Here is a 20,992-nt window from a genome sequence, read left to right on the forward strand (position 1 = left end):
GCTAGGCACAATGTCTAGAACAGATTATCGCCTATATTCTGATACTATCAAGTCACATGAGACACCGCTGTTTTGAGTCTTAGAGTGGAAGCCATTATTTTACTGCATCTTCGACAACTAGTGTTCCCTTAACTTGAACGAGACCATTTGAAACTCAGTTCCTTTATTTTAATTAACCAACAAAATATTCAGGAGACGTTACGGTCGGAACTGAATCCAGAAACTAGCGTGACTGCTAAGAGAAAACAATAAGTAACACTAGATATATAAGTATACACTATATTCTATAGCTTTACCTGTTACAGCCAACGTCTCCAAGATGAGGATTTATGTAATGTGAGTATCGTCCATATTCGACATGCACGATGAGTAATTTGGTGTTTTAACGCTAACAAGAAAGAACTTCTTACATGCCAATAAATTTATTTATTTTTCATCGAATGAGAGAGAGCGATGTTAGAATGGCCCAACAACGAGCTAGCCACATCATCATTGCCAGAACCTTCAGCTGCACCCGAGCCAGCCACACTGTCATTGCCAGAACCTTCAGCTGCACCCGATCAACTGTCATCAGACTGATACAACAAGGCAAACAGGCAATACGTCAGACAGGCCTATGAGCGGTAGACCACAAGTGACAAAGCCCGGTGATAATCGCTACATCTGAACAATTCATCATCTGGACATCGTTTTGTAACGGCAACGGCCGCGGTATCGGCGGCACATGACACCATATCAGTCGTCATTGCATGGCGCTTCATTCATGACGTGGGGACTTATTGCAAGCAGGACATTCTCTGTTGGTACGAGGGGCATACGTTAATGATTTCCCCCTGACCCACTTGTAGTGGACTTAGTGGAACAAAACTTGGCACAGTTATTAGTCCTTCATACAGTCCCACATAGCAAGCATCAAAAGTTCTTCCATAGTTTTAGGCAACTGGCAAACAGTTATACGGCGATCTTCAAAATGGCAGTCTCCACTTGACGGACATTGTCTTCATCAATGGCTGAATGAGGTCGAATATGAATGGGAAGAGTTTGCACAGACGTCTGGACACATTTAAACTTGCGATGCCAGACTTTAACTTCGTCATACGGTGGGGCACCCTCCCATAAGTTGCTTTCATTTTATCAGAGGTCTCTTTTGGTGTGCTACCTTTCGACTACAAAAAAAATATCTTGCTCGGTACTCAAGTGGCTCCATTGTAACACCTAACGTGAAGGTAATGCCTGTCAAAGAAATAGCTCTCATAGTTCACTACTTAAAATTACCCCATGGCCCACTGGCATGTGTCATTACTCGCATGAAGTTTCAGCCACATGTGAAAACCAGAAGTGGATCAGGGGAAATCTTTAATGAACGCTCCTAGTGGGTATATTCATGACGTGGGCTCTGATTGGAGCAGGAAATTCTCTGTTGGTAAGCATATTCATGGCGTGTGGTCATTTTCTATCGGTAAGTATATTGACTTGGGGCCTGGCTGGAAGGAGGACAGTCTCCGTTGGTAAGTATATTCATGACGTGGGGGCTGTCTGGAAGCAGGATATTCTCTGTTGGTATGTATATCCATGACGTGGTGGCTGACTGGAAGCAGGGTATTATCTGTTGGTAAGTATATTCATGACGTGGTGGCTGACTGGAAGCAGGACATTCTCTGTTGGTATGTATACTCATGACGTGGTGGCTGACTGGAAGCAGGGTATTATCTGTTGGTAAGTATATTCATGACGTGGTGGCTGACTGGAAGCAGGACATTCTCTGTTGGTATGTATACTCATGACGTGGTGGCTGACTGGAAGCAGGGTATTCTCTGTTGGTAAGTATATTCATGACGTGGTGGCTGACTGGAAGCAGGGTATTATCTGTTGGTATGTATATCCATGACGTGGTGGCTGACTGGAAGCAGGGTATTCTCTGTTGGTAAGTATATTCATGACGTGGTGGCTGACTGGAAGCAGGACAATCGCTGTTGGTAAGTATATTCATGACGTGGTGGCTGACTGGAAGCAGGGTATTATCTGTTGGTAAGTATATCCATGACGTGGTGGCTGACTGGAAGCAGGACAATCGCTGTTGGTAAGTATATTCATGACGTGGTGGCTGACTGGAAGCAGGGTATTATCTGTTGGTAAGTATATTCATGACGTGGTGGCTGACTGGAAGCAGGACAATCGCTGTTGGTAAGTATATTCATGACGTGGTGGCTGACTGGAAGCAGGGTATTATCTGTTGGTAAGTATATTCATGACGTGGTGGCTGACTGGAAGCAGGGTATTATCTGTTGGTAAGTATATTCATGACGTGGTGGCTGACTGGAAGCAGGACAATCGCTGTTGGTAAGTATATTCATGACGTGGTGGCTGACTGGAAGCAGGGTATTATCTGTTGGTAAGTATATTCATGACGTGGTGGCTGACTGGAAGCAGGATATTCTCTGTTGGTATGTATATCCATGACGTGGTGGCTGACTGGAAGCAGGACATTCTCTGTTGGTATGTATACTCATGACGTGGTGGCTGACTGGAAGCAGGACAATCGCTCTTGGTAAGTATATTCATGACGTGGTGGCTGACTGGAAGCAGGGTATTATCTGTTGGTAAGTATATTCATGACGTGGTTGCTGACTGGAAGCAGGACATTCTCTGTTGGTAAGTATATTCATGACGTGGTGGCTGACTGGAAGCAGGATATTCTCTGTTGGTATGTATATCCATGACGTGGTGGCTGACTGGAAGCAGGATATTCTCTGTTGGTATGTATACTCATGACGTGGTGGCTGACTGGAAGCAGGACAATCGCTGTTGGTAAGTATATTCATGACGTGGTGGCTGACTGGAAGCAGGGTATTATCTGTTGGTAAGTATATTCATGACGTGGTGGCTGACTGGAAGCAGGACATTCTCTGTTGGTATGTATACTCATGACGTGGTGGCTGACTGGAAGCAGGACATTCTCTGTTGGTATGTATACTCATGACGTGGTGGCTGACTGGAAGCAGGACAATCGCTCTTGGTAAGTATATTCATGACGTGGTGGCTGACTGGAAGCAGGGTATTATCTGTTGGTAAGTATATTCATGACGTGGTGGCTGACTGGAAGCAGGGTATTCTCTGTTGGTAAATATATTCATGACGTGGTGGCTGACTGGAAGCAGGGTATTATCTGTTGGTAAGTATATTCATGACGTGGTGGCTGACTGGAAGCAGGGTATTCTCTGTTGGTGTGTATATTCATGACTTGTGAACTGATAGGACTTTTGATTTTACAAATTTACTGCCGGGATAGTTCATGCACACAAGTAATGAACAGGTTTCTACGCATCTATTATTTAAGGAAAAAAGAAATTAGTCAAGTCACAGGCCGTTTTCTGTATAGGCTTCTCTACTACTAAAAGTCTCTTTATTTTGCAATCTGTCATACAGTGATATGTCTGTAAAAAGGTACGAAAGTTCCCGATTTTGATAGATTTTTCTTATACTTTTAACCTTATTGGTGGATCAATGTTGTAGTGTGTGTTAAACGTTCACGGAATCTGACAAAACGTATTACTATATTTGAATACAATACATTCGTGGACAATATGCTATACCCATCCCTTTACAAGTTACGTTTAACGTGTATATGCCCAGGTAAAACCTGAAAAAAAACTTTCAATGTATATATATTCCAAGCCAAGAATGTTAAGAGATGATAGCTGACTTCGGTCTCAGACACTATCACCATGATCACGGTGTCGGTTCTGCTGAGAATGGAAAGATTCACTGGTTGGAATTGAATCCATCGGATCATAATGATTAATTGTCTTCCAAGAGATATGAGAAAAGAGATGTTTCAACAATATTTTATGGTCGCTGGTATCAGTATTTCACAGTGTGATGGTGATTTATGGACACGTGATCATGATATTGTCGGAACGTAGAACTGAATCATTGTATTCTTTGATATCAAAGTGTAAAAATGACAAAAGAAGTTATATAACACAAAACTTGGTTTTTGTTATTGAAGTACTTTCCTAAGTGATACTGTGTGATTGTCACTGAGGTAGAAGAGAAGTTCACCCTTCTCGAGACCGGTTCACAGGAGGGGAAACCTCTACTGACGGAGTCTAGTGGATAAACCTATGTCGAAAGGGTATTTCCCCTGTTTTCAGATATATTAAATAATCATATACATTATCTAGTAAATATTGGTTATTCATTGTAGTTCTTTAATACTGTTATATATACTTTGTAGTGTAAAGTTGTAAATATAATACAAACACAATAATGTATTATGTAATATATATTAGCTGATCTTCAAGGGGGCAGAAGGTGTAATATCCGCTCATCCTCTAATTGGCTTGTTAATTACTAATCAACACATGATTACATACATTTTGTAACCTTACTTAATACGTGAATCTAGAAGTGCCTCGTTAATTAGACGCCATTGATCAAATAATTGTTAATTATTGTGTCTATTGTAATTGTTACTTACAATACAATTGCAGGGAGCCTATATAGAGGTTGTAGAGTATCCCTGCAATTGCTACGATTCAGATGAAGGAATCAGTCATGGCCAATCTGCAGGAGGACTATTGGAATGATCAATCTTTTGAATAGACGTAACAGCTGACTGGGTCATTAGAAGGTCAAGATTTTGCATAGAAGTCATTGATAACAGTTAAAATAAACAGAAAAGGTGCTTGTACATGAATAAAGAACAAACACGTATATTTGTTATTTGTTTAAAATTATCTGTTCATGTGAAATGAGCATCAGGTTTTGTCTGATATAACTTATCAGACTTTTCTCATTTTTATAAATAATACAGATGTCATGAATATTGAAAAATGATGAAATAATGTATGGCATCTTGAGTTTTTGGCATGGCCATTCTGACTTGGGGTTTGTGGCCATTTTGACCCAGACGTTTTGTGGCCATTTTGACGTGTGGCCATTTTTACCAGGACCCTTTGCAACATTGGCAATATTTGAAACACTTTCCTGGTTCATTTCACGAAAACGCACAGCCCCTGCTTTCATTCGGGAGCTATCGGACTGTTTCGACGCTGCCATGTCCCATCCTTTGTTCCGCTCGTACCTCCGAGATAAATGAATTGGGGTATTGAAATCTGAATGCATTAGCAACATAGTTCGTTGACACATTGTGAAAGATATGTTTAGTTCGAATGTGTAAATCAGTCGGAGACGTAGCAGCACATTTTCTAGATGTATTTACAGGTTCCCGGTTTGCGGTTTCCTGAAAGACTCAACATCGTATGAGGTAGTGCTGCGTAGTGATATTTGTATTTTAAAGCATGAGATTGCCGCGGAATTTGACTTTACTTCCGCTGTAAATAGCATTGCACGTTTCATCAATGAGAAACGCAGGTATTTCCCCATACACCAATATTTATCATATCTTTCGTTTCGACAAGACTAAAGCTGTTTGTACGAATGCTAATATTTCTGTGGCGACAGTGAAAGTTCGCTTTAATCTCAAGAAACCGCTTACACTAATTACAAGACACCGCTTACACTGATATATCATATGCACAACTTAGAGTTGTCTGTCTCACAGTCCCTGAACCACATTATTTTGCCTGCTGCCAAGCCTTCTCTGCAGTGGTAAAGCCTTCTACTACCTTCATTTTAATTACTTTTTAAGTTTAATTTGATAATTCGCAGCAGGGGATTGTGTCAACTTAGTGACAATGCTTGTTGTCATTTTTATTTTTTCTGGTGTCCATGGAAACGATTCTGAGGGATGGGCTTCATTTCCAGAGCACAACTCTAAAACCATTTGATATCTTTCAACAGATCTTGACAGAAATGAGATAGATCTTGAAGTGGTGCCTTTTCCTGTTTACAGATATATGGCATGTATATTTTCCATCATTCCACAGAAATGTTTCAAACTCAGTCAATATGTGGGGTCTGGGGGGATATGTCATCTTCTGATGACTCTTGAAGAGAGTTTGTTTGAAGGCATCCTTGAGGATGAGTATCTCCAAGATATACATTCCGATTAATCCCCACTATACCCTGGATGCATCTACAGACCGATAAGTTTATTACCTCCCTTGGCTGACTTTTTATCCAATCCGGTGTCTATGCTGGGAAGATGAGCATGCCAATCACAACTCACTTTCACTCTTTAACTTATCTAACCGATTGAACTTGGCAACAGTTCATGGAGAGGAACTCTGATAGAACTAGTAAGAGTCGTTGCATATATTTTTCAAAGTTCCGGACCTGACTATTCAACTGTATGATTTAAAAAAATCTGCCAACAAAGCTTCATTGCTGCAACAGCTATCATTTTTTACCCTAGATAGCTTGGTTGTAATGGCAGCTTTTGTGATTGGCTGCTGTGAGAATGCAGAGCCTGCAAATTTGTATATGTATCCAGGGTATAGTGAAGATAAATCGGAGTGTATGCCCTGGAGTTAGCAAGGATAGTTTGAAGAGTGTTTGTTTGATTTGATGTTTATGAAGTATTTCTTGACCCTTTTGGCTTTTTAGTTTACCATTGTCAGCATTTTTAATCAAATAAATGTAAGGTCTTAACCCAATGTTTTCTGGTAACACTGCTTCATCATGTCCTCGCACACATCCTGGCTTTGTATATTCAGCAACATGGGATCGATGTTGGGTACACAGCAGCTAGCATCGATCTATCATTAGTTGCAGAAGAAATCAAGTGTTTGGATAAGTCAAGAATGATCATCCCCACGTAGTCCCATCGATTGAGCTTCTTTTAGTCATGTGTAGAGCTGCTAAATCATTATTGTATATCTTGTTTCAGTTAAAGGTCAGTCTCTCTATGAGTTTTCTCCTTGCTTTTCCTTGTGAGATCGCGCTAATTTCACATTGAAACTTTTGGTTGTTTTTCATGTTCATCATTTTGTAGGTTTTCTCAGACTCTCAAATCCGTGTTCAGTTGAAGGTAAGGCTCCATCCTTAGACATTTAGGTCTCGATGTATTATCTTCAGCTTCATCCCCAACAACAAATACAGCTGCAGGTTACATTTTGCATGGTGTATTTGCTTTTATCCGTCTAGTTTGGTAAAAGTTTTTCCACGTTAGCCAGTTTGTTATCCCTACCAGGTTTCATTGATCAACAATAAATTGTTTGGGAGCTAGCAGATAACTGTTGTGTGACGTGTAATTCTCAGGGGTACTCCAGGTCCCCTTCGAGTATGTAGCCTTTATTTGGGACAGACATAAAACTATGGGTGCCAATGTCATGGCAGACCCCTTTCAAATGCCCCAATGAGTAAAGGTTGACTGATAGCCCAGCTGTATAGATTATTAGCATCGAAATAGTGTATACAAGTCATTCTCAAAAGATGCAGCTTTTTCCCGTATCAGGATTCAAACTTCAATATAACTGTCAAATTTTATCAATATGTTAAAAATCTGATTTCTCCTTCATTAGCAATATCTAATCTATCTTGGGAATTTTTTATGACAAACAAAATGACCAAATACTTTTTATTTTATTCCTTTTTGTAACAAAGGATATGCATTTTGTCATGTATCCGGGTGCAGAAACCTAACATCGGGTGTCTGCTGTGCACAAAATTTCATTTAAGAAAATATTGTTTCTGGAGTAGTTGAAAAGAATAGACCTTTTTCGCATTCCATTCAGATGTTTGTGATTTGCAACGTGAATTTTGAAGTAAAAAACAATCTTTTTCTCTTGTATACAGGAAAAATGTCTTTCCTGTAACAGTTCCATAAAAGTATCAAATAATCAGTGATCTCTCGTCTTGTGAAAGTGGAACTCCGTATCATGCTCATTAACAACTTCTGGTTGAGAGTGATAAACATTTGGCTTTAAGTTCAAGACAAAACCTTTGAAGAAACTTCAGTAGAAAAGGTAAACATTTGCAAGTATTTTGTATGAGTGTCTTTTAAGTAACATCAATTAACAAAAAAAACAAACAATTTTCCAAAAATATGTCTTTCTCTTTGCATTTGGAACAATAATGACAACACAATGATGTTGTTCGAAATGGGAAAGGGAATAGTCATTATTTTTTTTCTGAATTTACTTTTGCAGATTGTCTCTCAAATAACAGTCTTTTCTGTAACAGCTATTTTGTTATTGGAAAGACCATCAGTGTTACTTCTAAGAAAAATATCTTGAATAGCCACATATTGTATTTGGCCTACCTTTAGAATACAGCTCCACCAACTTTAAAGATACGTCATAATACTATTTTACGTATTTGCAGGTGATTTTGTTCAAAAGCACGTTCTTGAAACAATGCCCTATGACGCTGGCATAGCAACAAGGTAGTCAAGCTCAGATAGTGCGTATAAGTTCCACTCACTGATGTTTCATCTCTACCAGCCATGTCATTACAGAAACCCAACGATGTTGCGAGTTTCAGTAGTAGTTCCCGGCGGATATGCAATTTTTTCGCAAGCACCAGTTTTAAATTTTTTTTCTTTTTTGACTAATATGCTCATATTACTTTGTATTAAGAGGTGCTGAGGTGTTATATTTTGTGTATATATTTTTTATTTTTAAATTTAGTAAGAATGACTTACATTGGTCACATTGTGCCATGTTTTATTATTCGCAGTTTTGGTCAATTAAAATAATTGAAATATATTCTATATTTCGGTTTCAAACATAATTATTGGGATCAAATGAATTGTAACTGTAAACTAATATACGTATATATCTTGTCATTCAGTAATTTGCACCATTACAAGGAAATATTTATTTTTCGAAGTGGTAAGAATTCATTACACTGGATACATCAGCCATTTCCGTGCCAGTTCAGTGAGCGTATTCTATTTATTAGAATTGCTCCAAGGGTTAGGGTCATTGTTAGGAGGGTTAGGGTTACGGTTAGAGTAAGGGACCTAATTCAGTATAGTAGGTAAATGCATGAGTACCAGTTGTTTTCATTTTCCATTTTTAATACTTTGTTCACAAAGAAAAAGGGGACACCTAAAACTTCAAAATATAAATAAACGATGAAATGGTTTAATGTCGAAATATTGGGCAACTTTCACCTCTAAATCTACATATTTTCAATAATGATTGGAAGTCTAACTCACCCTCGTGCCGTCACCAAACTTGCCCATGTCTCACTCATTCCTTAGCGTGATCCACATTATCCTTACTGTGTTCCTTACAACACTTTTCTGTCACGAAAGCACACAATGATTTTTATACAAGCACGTCATTAATTCATGCACCGTGAAATCAACGTCTGATGCCTGACATCAACAACCGTTTTCGGTTCAAACCATATCGGCTCATTCAACACAACATGGTATCTTGTAGATTACGGAATAGGACGATCATGCCAAATGATATCGGGACCATTCGGCAACCATCAGTAGATTGAAAGCACGAGGCACCAAGTTTACCCATAACCTCCGTAATTGTCCGCAATTGGACTCTTTCCGTTCATTTCGGTGACATCACAGGAATGACTAGCTAAATTTGTGCAACAATGTAGACGTAGCTCAGTCGGTTAGCTGTCGGGCTGACAATCCGAAGGTGGCAGGTTCACGTCTGACGAGTTCTCACAAACTGGTTGCCTGTCTGACTGACTGACTGATCTATGGCTGGGTACGTCCTCACGAGAAATTGTGGTGCTGAATTCTAAAGGTGCTCCTTTTTATTTTAATGTCAATGTCATTAACAGCTTAATTGTGATAAAGATCTAAGGTGTATATATGCATGTTTTACACTTTCTCTTCTGAATGCAACTATAGGTATTTTTGTAAAAGGTTGTTACTGGAGAGACCACTTGTGTAACTGCAAAGACAATTCAATACAAATTTGAAGATACCCAATATATCTAGAAGGTCTTTGTTCATCTAGATTTGCAATGTCTTTACATTAGGACCATTAAGTTTATGTTTGAAGTAACAATTGATATTTTCCTTAACAATTTGTATGTTTCACGCCTTTAGAAAATACCTGTTACTTAAAGGACTTATGGTGTTACTGCAAAGACAGTTTAATATAAATGATCTTTAATTTTTGTTTTTCTTTCCTGATTTACTAGTATTCAGATGTGCATTAAGATATGAGACAAAATTACCTTATGCTTAACACAGAAGTATGTTCTTGAAACTTTGCATGCTTATATCCATTTTAAAGACTGTTATTTGAAAGACAGTGTGTGACGGATCATACTCATTATGACACTGTAATAATCAGTCTGCAAAAACAATCAAAGTGTTGAATATCCAGTTTCCTAAATAAAGTTAATTGGTGATAATCTGAAACAAAACACCAGTGAAACATTCATTTCTGTATGTTTTTCAGAACTGGCAAAATGGGTATGACAAATACAGAGATTAATTTTGTTGATTTATTTGTTACATTGACAGCTTGAGGCAGATGATCAAACCTTTAATACTTTATTAGTAGCAAGTCTGTGGAACAGTTTGAGGCAGATGATCAAAACTTGGATTCTTTTGTTAGTAGCAAGCCTGTTTGACAGTTTCATAAATTCATGACAAATACTGTCAAACTTTTTTTTCTGAGTTCCTAAAAGAAACAAATTTCAAGATGGTAACTGCTTCTTTAATTGTTGTTTATTTAAAGCACGAAGTCTATAGTTTTTTAATTCGTCTTTGTCTTCCATTAACTTGTTCTGAAATGTCTTTACAGTAACACTGACATGCCTGTAGGCTAACAAATAGGCAACGTTCTAACATATGGACTATATATTTTGGTCTACAAGTATGGTAAAAACAATTCTTTTAGAAACTGATTGATGTGAACCTAGCTTATCATCAGTGCCACTGATGTATTCTTATCCTAACTGAATATACAATCGAATTGTCTTCTCTGTAACAAACATGTCGTTGTTAGTCACTTTATTTGGAGATTTGGATATAACATGTAACACTTACTTAGACTAACAACTAGTCTCTGAAATCAACATATTTTACTGAAAAATGCGTTCATAGTGAAAAAAAAATAATATAATGAAATGGAGCCCTGAGACTTCCTTCACTTTCAGAAGCTAAGGAAATCTAGACTTGCCACATTTTCTAGACTTGCGTGGGCTTTCTTGGATATATTTACTTCAGGGTCTGTACTACAGACTCACACTTACTATACTTCTGAGGGTAACATGCTAAGAACTCTTTCTTTCATTACAGATAGATCAAAGATTTTTGTTACAATTAAATAGTTTTTCATATTTGTTTCAGATATTTTCTTTCCAATAACATAGAGTGTCTTTGGCATAACGATACTGTCTTTCATATAACAGGACATGAAAGTAAATGTTTTATGATCTATAGGGTAAGACATTGTCAGAAATCAGTCAGAAATATCAAAATATTCTCTTCAATCACCTTCAGTGCAATACTTCTTTATGACAGACAGTTGAGGGGATATCAAGAACATTGAAAAGTACCAGCAGATTTCACTTTTTCATCTGACAGAGTGTAGATCAGGTTTATTTCATAAACATGCAATCTGTCACATACCAAAGTAACCACAACAGAAGAATAGTTTGTTTTGCAAAACTTTATTCCTCCCCTTAAGATATAAGTAACCCCAATACCTATACTAAACTAATTCTACAGGTGCAAATACAACTAACTAATCTAATTACCTAACCTAGCTACATATACAGTTCTGTCTACCACTTATATTGCTAAAGTTCTAATAATACTACTACTACTACTAACTACACTAAAATCCTAATACCCTCACTAATATAGATAATGATTACATATAATCCCAATCAGAAACTAAACAATTGAACTAAATAACAATAAAGGAATTAGCCACTCAGAGAGAACACTTTCTCTTTACAATGTAATCAGAATGTCAGTGCACTGTGGTTCCACTTGGTGACGTCATGGTATTTGTGTGGTATCCCTCACACCCAGGCGATGGTTTCCCTCACGGAGTTTAAGGGGCCTGTGTAATGGTTGATGGCTGTGCCATCCACATCTCACATTACTAGGAGATACATGCTCCTTGTACAACAGGGAAGACTCTTGTCTGTCTCCTTACAGGCGGAGATAATACCCCTCTCCTTACTTTAAGGATAACCGGCCAGTTCCGGGACACTACAATACAATATAAGTAACTACAGTTACTCAGTAAGACATGTGTCAATGTCTTATACTTTATGCATGTACTTTACTCCGATTTACATATTTGAAAGTGGAACAGGTTTTGTGGAATGATAACATTCAAATTTTGAATGGCTTTGTGGCTATATAGTGTTACAATATGCACATATATCTAGAAATACTACATCAGTAAAACAATTTCTTGCTACATCTACTCAATCAATAAATACAAAAGTAATAATGATAATAAAAACTTACGCCAGCCAGCGTGAGATGCAATCCCATACAAAAGTTGAACCCATACAGGTGAACACAGTGGTGATTCTGGCTGACTGTGCAGATTACTACCCTTCCTCACTATTTATATTGACCTCCCATACCCAAGCTACTCAACACCTCTCTATTGTTTACAAATTAACACCCCAGCTCTCTGGCCATACCTGGTCACGCTTCCCTGAACATAACCCTGTTCCCATAGTATTACCGAACATAATCTAACAACAACTCCCAACAATATATAACACACTCTAACAATACCATACTACATCTATTTACAGTACCATAAACTAATTATATAAACGAAATCATCTGTGATCTTGACATCACTCCCCTCTTCAAGTAATTGTACACAAGTACAATTATATATTACACTCAAGATCACATTTAAGTTTGTTTTAATGCATAAATATCATAAAACACAATTGTCTAAATGTACAATAGCACAGTAATACATAAGAAATAACTGCTGACAAATAATCTGGATATGCAGAGAGTACATTATTTACACACTGCCATACACATAGTATGACTAGGGTGAACACCGGCTCAAGAGATCAGCCCCAACATTCTCACTTCCTTTGATTGCACGAATTAGAAATCTGTAGGGTTGCAAAGTCAGGGCCCACCTCATCACTCGTCCATTGGTCATTTTTGCCTTGGTCATCCATATTAAGGGCTGATGGTCAGTCTCCAAAATAAATTCTCTCCCATACAGATATCTTTCTAACTTCTGTATTGCCCACACAATAGCCAAACACTCTTTTTCTATTGTAGAATACGCTCTCTCACGATCTACTAACTTCCGACTCACAAACAATATTGGAAATCGCTCACCTTCCTGTTCTTGTAGCAGTACAGCTCCGATTCCAACGTCAGAAGCGTCTGTTCTTACCAAGAATGGTTTCTTCAAGTCGGGTAGTTTCAAGATAGGAAAACTTGACATATGGGTTCTTAACGTAGTGAAAGCTAATTCCTGGCTTTCTGTCCATATTACCTTGTTTGGCTTTCCTTTCTTTGTGAGATCAGTTAGCGGAACTGCTATGGCTGCATAGTTTGGGATAAATTTCCGGTAGTACCCGGTCAGTCCCAACAACGCTCTCACTTGTTTCTTGGTTTGAGGTCGCTCCACATTTAGGATCTTTTCTACATTCTTACCTTCTGGTCGAATTAGACCACTACCCACCTTGTGCCCTAAAAAGTCCAGATGTTTATATCCCACTTTTACCTTTGAAGGTCGAGCTGTAAGATGGAATTGTCTTAACCTCGTAAATATTGCTCTCAGACTTACCATGTGGTGTGACCAGTTCTCAGTTCCTTCTATGATGTCGTCTATGAAGTTGTCTGTATTTGGTATGTTGTGCAATACTTGCCTCATCAGTCGGGAAAATACTGCAGGTGCATTAACTACTCCAAATGGCATCACCTTCCATTGGTATAATCCATCAGGAGTTATAAATGCTGTCAGTTCTTTGCTACTCTCTTCCATTGGAATCTGCCAATATGCTTTGCTTACATCAATTTTGGTAAGATATTTACAGTTCCGTAACCGTGCAAAGATGGAATCAGCTAATGGAATTGGTTCGGCATCAAATACGGTCACCTGATTCAGTTTGCGAAAATCGGTACAAAATCTGTAAGTCGAGTCAGGCTTCTTCACAAGTACAATGGGGGATGCATATGGTGACTGAGAAGGTTCTATCACCCCCATGTCTAACATTAGCTGTATCTCCTTAGCTACAACATCTCTCATATGATGAGGAAGTGGATAGGGCTTGGATCGTATAGGCTCATTACATGTCAGCTTGATCTTATATTCCATACAATCTACCTTCCCTGGTAAATCACTCAGTACATCTTTGAATTCACTTATGAGCTCCTTCACCTCATTTTGTTGCTCCTCTGTCAAATCTTCAGAAATGTCTACATCCTGATACGTTTCCTTAGAAACTAAAGAAGGTGAAGCTATGTCTAACATACTCACCTCTTCAGCCTTGACATCCACCAGACCAGCACTGACATGCACAAGTTGAGCTATGCTGACGTCACATACAGCTGTGTCCTTGACCTCCTCTCTCTCAATGTACCTTTTCAGTAGATTGGCATGATAGGTTTTAATCTTGTTACCAACCTGTATTCTGTAATTGCCAATGCCAAAGGTATCCAGTATTTCATATGGCCCTTTCCACTGCAGCAACAGTTTGTTTGAATCAGTGGGCAACAGAATTAATACTTTATCACCAACCTTCATTTTTCTTGGCTTGGACTTCACATCAAAGAACTTTTTGTATTTACATGCTTTCTTTTGAAGTTCTTGCTGTGCTACGTGAATAGTCTCCTCAAGACGGTTTTGAAGATCTAGCACATACTCATATGTGGTTCTTACCTCTGGATTTGGTATATCTCTTGTCCAGATTTCCCTCAGAATCTGTACTGGTCCTCTCACAGTGCGTCCATATAAGAGTTCAAATGGGGCAAAACCCAAACTCTCTTGAGGTACCTCTCGGTAAGCAAATAACAAAGCAGGTACATACCTGTCCCAGTCATTTGGTCGTTCTGCACACATCCGTTTCAGCATCGTCTTCAGGGTTCCATTGAACTTCTCTACTAGGCCATTGCACATTGGATGATAAGGGGAAGTAGTAAGCTGATGTATGGACAATAGTCTACTTACCTCCTTCATCACGCCTGACGTGAACTGGGCTCCCATGTCTGTTAATATCTCCTTGGGGATACCAACCCTACTGAATATCTCGAACAGAGCTTCGGCAACATATTCCGTCTCTACTCTGGGTAAAGCTACTGCTTCTGGGTATCGTGTTGCATAATCAACCACCGTCAGTATATACCTATTACCCTTGTCTGTGACAGGATACAATGGACCAATCAAATCAACAGCTACCCTCTCAAATGGCACTTCAATTAATGGCATTTGTCCCAGTGGTATTTTCCTTACCTTTCCCTTCGGCATGGTACGTTGACAAATATCACAAGACTGAACATGTCTTCTGACATCACCAATTACTCCTGGCCAATAAAACTGTGAGATTACCCTATCTAGAGTCTTCTTGATTCCAAGATGTCCACCCATCAGTGCTTCATGACATACCTTCATTACCTGTGTGCGCAATCCAACCGGTACTACTGCCTGTACAACTTGTTTACCATTGTCCATTTTATTGGAAGTATGCTTCCTATACAGCATATCATTCTCCACAAAGTAAGAGGAAGTACTATGTCGGGTCTCCCTAATCTTACCTTCTTCCACTAATTTTCTTATTTTGTTCAGACTTGAATCCTGATGTTGTAGGGATACGAACTCACCTCGACTCAGTGTCAACCCAACAGGTTCCAATGTCTTCAAGGGTTCCATGCCTACTTGGCGTACTCTTCTCTGGCTCCTTGTCTCTACAGCACCTACTGTTTTAATGTCCTGCTTATCCCACATCAAGTCTGGATCTCCTGGCTCTCTAACTCCGGGAATATTGCCTAATATTAAGTCACAGATTGGTGTGTCCATACATGCTGCTCTCACCATACCCGTGTAAAAGGGCGTATTTACAGTAATCCATGCTACCGGAAGTGTCAAGATCCTGCTATCTGCTAATTTACAAGATTGTGTTTCTGAAGTCAAACATGCATCTTTTACCATTGACCTCCTCACTATTACACCGTTACATCCCGTGTCTCTAAGCACATCTACTGGAGTGTCGTTTACCTTTCCCTGATAAAATGGCATGCGGTGATCTTTGGTAAGCACACTCCCTGAGGCTACATCTGCTTTAGTAACCTCCTCTGAAGTTGCTGCATCACCATCTAGAACTTCATGTATGCAGGGCTCTACTTTTGTGTTATCTGGATGTATTAGAGACATGTTTGTGTTGTCTTCACTCACCTGGATACTTGCCACTTTAAACTTGGGTTTCTTGCACTGTGCTGCCAAATGCCCAGTTTGATTGCAGTTGTAACATGTCCTTTCCTTAATAGGAACAAATTGTTTGGAACAAGTACCATGTTTACCTGATGCGCTACCCTCGACTATTTTCCCTTTGGAAACCTGCTTGTCAGTTTGACCTGGAATAACTGGTCTATTGTATCTTCCATGACTCGTACCTCTAGCTTCTATAAATTGCTCTGCTAGTCTAGCCATTTCCATCGCGTCTTTTGGCTTTCTCTCTCTCAAGAATATACCCAGATCCCTTCCAGTCACATTCAAAATCTGTTCACGCAGCAGCAAATCTCTCACACCTTCGAACGTCTTTTGTGTACCACTTAGTTCAATCCATCTGTTGAAATAGTTCTCAATTCTAACTACAAATTGTGTGAAAATCTCACCTGTTTCAGTTTTAGCAGTCCTAAATTTCTGATGGAATCCATCCTCAGTCATTTCATAGCGTTTAAGTAATGCAGTTTTAACTGCATTGTAATTTTCAGCCTCAAAGGCATTTAACCGGGAGTATACTTCTAAAGCCTTACCTTTCAGCAGAGTACACAGGTAAGCTGCCCAATGGGACGGGTCCCAGCCTTGCGCTGTAGCTACACGTTCAAACCTTTGCAGATATGCATCAATATTGTCATTGTGGTCGTCAAATGGAGGCATTTTAGGCATCTTGGGAATGGCTGCCGATCTATTCTCTCCTACCTGCCCTTCTTGATTTCCTGCCGCACTCTTTTCTAACTTGGCTAGTTCTATTCTTTCATTTGACTGTATTTTACACTTTTCTTTCTCCAATTCTAATCGTTCTCTCTCTCGTTCCCATTCTAACCTTTCTTTCTCCTTTCTTTCCTCCAGTTCTAACTTTTTAATCTCCCGCTCCCTAGCTCTTTCCTCCCGTTCGAGCCTGTCCTTTTCTTTCTCATTCTCCAACTCCATTTGCTCTTTCACAAACACTCTCAAATCATCTTTCTCATACCCTAAACTCTGACCCAGTTTGATAAGTTTGTCAATGTCCATAATTGTCTGTATGAGGGCAAAGCAGGGTACACAAAAAGTCAAACTGTCTGGAATAAATAGGGATCCTACCAAGAATAAAACCGGAGGTGATTTCCCATATATCCCAATGTTCAAAATGTTCACGACGAACCAATGGCCTTAACTGACCAATAACCACAATACACCCTCCACCCTTGAATTCCAAATCATACACTCAAGGACGCAGAAGTGGTGCCGTATGTTCTAACCCTTCTTTATGGACACAAAGATTCTGCAGCGATATACAATCAACAACGCTACATCAAATGCGCTACAGAACACAACTAGGGTTCCCTTTGATAGTGACAAATAATCTAATTATCCCACCGCTGCCACCAAAATGTCACATACCAAAGTAACCACAACAGAAGAATAGTTTGTTTTGCAAAACTTTATTCCTCCCCTTAAGATATAAGTAACCCCAATACCTATACTAAACTAATTCTACAGGTGCAAATACAACTAACTAATCTAATTACCTAACCTAGCTACATATACAGTTCTGTCTACCACTTATATTGCTAAAGTTCTAATAATACTACTACTACTACTAACTACACTAAAATCCTAATACCCTCACTAATATAGATAATGATTACATATAATCCCAATCAGAAACTAAACAATTGAACTAAATAACAATAAAGGAATTAGCCACTCAGAGAGAACACTTTCTCTTTACAATGTAATCAGAATGTCAGTGCACTGTGGTTCCACTTGGTGACGTCATGGTATTTGTGTGGTATCCCTCACACCCAGGCGATGGTTTCCCTCACGGAGTTTAAGGGGCCTGTGTAATGGTTGATGGCTGTGCCATCCACATCTCACATTACTAGGAGATACATGCTCCTTGTACAACAGGGAAGACTCTTGTCTGTCTCCTTACAGGCGGAGATAATACCCCTCTCCTTACTTTAAGGATAACCGGCCAGTTCCGGGACACTACAATACAATATAAGTAACTACAGTTACTCAGTAAGACATGTGTCAATGTCTTATACTTTATGCATGTACTTTACTCCGATTTACATATTTGAAAGTGGAACAGGTTTTGTGGAACGATAACATTCAAATTTTGAATGGCTTTGTGGCTATATAGTGTTACAATATGCACATATATCTAGAAATACTACATCAGTAAAACAATTTCTTGCTACATCTACTCAATCAATAAATACAAAAGTAATAATGATAATAAAAACTTACGCCAGCCAGCGTGAGATGCAATCCCATACAAAAGTTGAACCCATACAGGTGAACACAGTGGTGATTCTGGCTGACTGTGCAGATTACTACCCTTCCTCACTATTTATATTGACCTCCCATACCCAAGCTACTCAACACCTCTCTATTGTTTACAAATTAACACCCCAGCTCTCTGGCCATACCTGGTCACGCTTCCCTGAACATAACCCTGTTCCCATAGTATTACCGAACATAATCTAACAACAACTCCCAACAATATATAACACACTCTAACAATACCATACTACATCTATTTACAGTACCATAAACTAATTATATAAACGAAATCATCTGTGATCTTGACACAATCTTAGAGCTGAATTTGTAAGTGTGTGTAGCAAAATAACAGGTAAGGTAGAATTTACAATGCAGTATCTTTAGGTATCAATGTATTTTTAAGAAAAATATAAGTATTACTGTTGTTGCAGGAAACACATTGTGGCATTGTCTTAATTAGTTTAATTAGTCTTCATGACAATACTGAACATAATTAAGCCTCAAATATTATTGATATGTGTACCTTTACAATGTAGTTTGCCATTTGTGTAAATAGTGATTGATTATTTTGTATTTGAACAGTTTCAACTCTTCACCACTGACTCTAGACCATACTGTTTCAAACATGTTTTTCTGAAAATTTCAAATTCATCGGCCAGTAGCAGTTCATCAGTTTTCAAGTACAGGATGTGATAGCTAAATTCTTGCAGACTAGTTTATCCCACATGTTGAGGGTGTGCTTGTAATCATCTTGTGATATGTTCAAGTCGGCTAAGCAACTATAAATAGAGTAGATTGGAGGTAATTTCCTTACAATAGAATCTAGCCCAATCATCCTTCCTCAACAATAAACATCAAGTTGGTGTATCAAATCGTGATAGCAAAGGCTTCCAGGTGGTTCATCTTCACTAAACTGCCAAGCAATGATAGTAGAAACTGAACACAGCTGATGAATCTCTGACCATCTAAGGAGAACGAGAGGTATTTTTCCACATCTAGATGCATGTTAACTTGCCGTCGATATTTGATATGGCCTGCATAATTAGGTGGGCATCGTAACCACGGATATTATGAAACACCACAGGGATTTGTATCATTTTGGGATTGATTCTAAGCTAAGTTACAAGTGTTGTGAGCAGCACCTTGGTAGCGCTAATCGTCTTGAGTCATACACACGAGATGACAATGCACAACTTTTTTCTTTTTCTGATGATTTTCTCTTCATGTTGTAAGTATGTGTGAAATTTCTTGGCCACTTCTGGACCTCGATAGATCAAGGGAGTGTTTGTTTGTCCATAGCTTTGGACAACCATGTATCCAAATCTGCAAGCTTCGTGTTCCTGTATTTTGTATGTGTATGTGAAACCACAAGTAAACTGTAGCGCAAATGGGTTGCACAGCGTAGAGAAAATGGCCAGTCTTCTTACATGCGAGCGAAGCGAGCAAAGGTTGGCAAAGTACTTCCCTTGCTTCGGTTAGAAAAATATTTTTCATGTCAAAATAAAATATCGCCACCATCAGCGGTATACACCCATTACTTCACTGGGATGTGCTCTCACAGTTTCAACCCTATGTTGAACAATTACTCATGTGAAATATTTTTTATTCAACATTTTAAGCACAGCTCGTAGTATATCAGACCGTTCTTTGCCTCCATTACCCCTTCGAGCTTCCGGTTCTGTGAAGTGAAGGAACAGGAAGTTATTATTCCATATGGAATGCTTACAGTTACCTCCCCTGCTTCATTCGCCCATTACGCCACAATTGTTTTTATGTAGAATAAATGTTACGAAAAATTCTAACAATAGCGACGACATATAACACAAATAAACTCCAACGGGTTCATGATAAAATTAAGAAATAGTGTATTTTTTTTAAATTTCTTGTTCTGTCACTCCATTCAACCAGAAGCTGGCAGGAGTAATGGAGGAGAAGAATACCATGAGTGGCACTTAAAATGTTGAATAAAACATATTTCACGTGAGTAATTATTAAACATGGGGTAGGAAATCTGAGAGCACAACCAACCGAGGAAATGGGAGGGTACCTTTGACCGTGGCGATATTTTACCTTGACATGAAAAATATTTTTCGATCTGAAGCAAAGGTAGTGTGTTACCAATCTTTGCTCGCTTCGCTTGCATATAAGAAGACTTGTCATATTCTCTATGCTGCGCAACCCTATTTGCGCTACAGTTTGCCTGTGGTGAAACTTACGTGTTGGGCATGTTGTGGTAGATGTATTCTTGAGGGTTTCCAAGTTGGCGAAGATGATGTAGGGTACGAACATTTGATGTTTGTGGTTGATAAATTTTAACGGGCTTTCATTCTCTTTAGGCATGTTAATTCTGATCATGGTTTCTCCCACACCTTGACAGTCTTCTTTGTGCAACTTTCTTATTTTCTTATTTTTTTTTATTTTTCTTTCTGGTAGTT

The 20,992-nt window shown here is 38.8% G+C and overlaps 1 protein-coding gene across 2 annotated transcripts in view; it reads left to right on the forward strand.

The window, feature by feature from the left end:
- The first annotated feature begins 5,134 nt into the window (after positions 1-5,134).
- LOC137294105 (leucine-rich repeat protein 1-like) overlaps positions 5,135-20,992 on the forward strand; it is a 57,572-nt gene continuing 41,714 nt past the window's right edge. The window contains exon 1 of one of the 2 annotated variants that reach the window (XM_067825060.1): positions 5,135-5,269. The gene's annotated coding sequence lies outside the window, so the exon portion shown is untranslated. Of the gene's footprint in view, positions 5,270-5,303; positions 5,377-20,992 lie in introns of those variants that run through there. The other variant, XM_067825059.1, reaches the window with a different exon arrangement.

This window comes from Haliotis asinina, chromosome 8 (assembly GCF_037392515.1).
Source record: "Haliotis asinina isolate JCU_RB_2024 chromosome 8, JCU_Hal_asi_v2, whole genome shotgun sequence".
Classification (NCBI taxonomy): Eukaryota; Metazoa; Mollusca; class Gastropoda; order Lepetellida; family Haliotidae; genus Haliotis; species Haliotis asinina.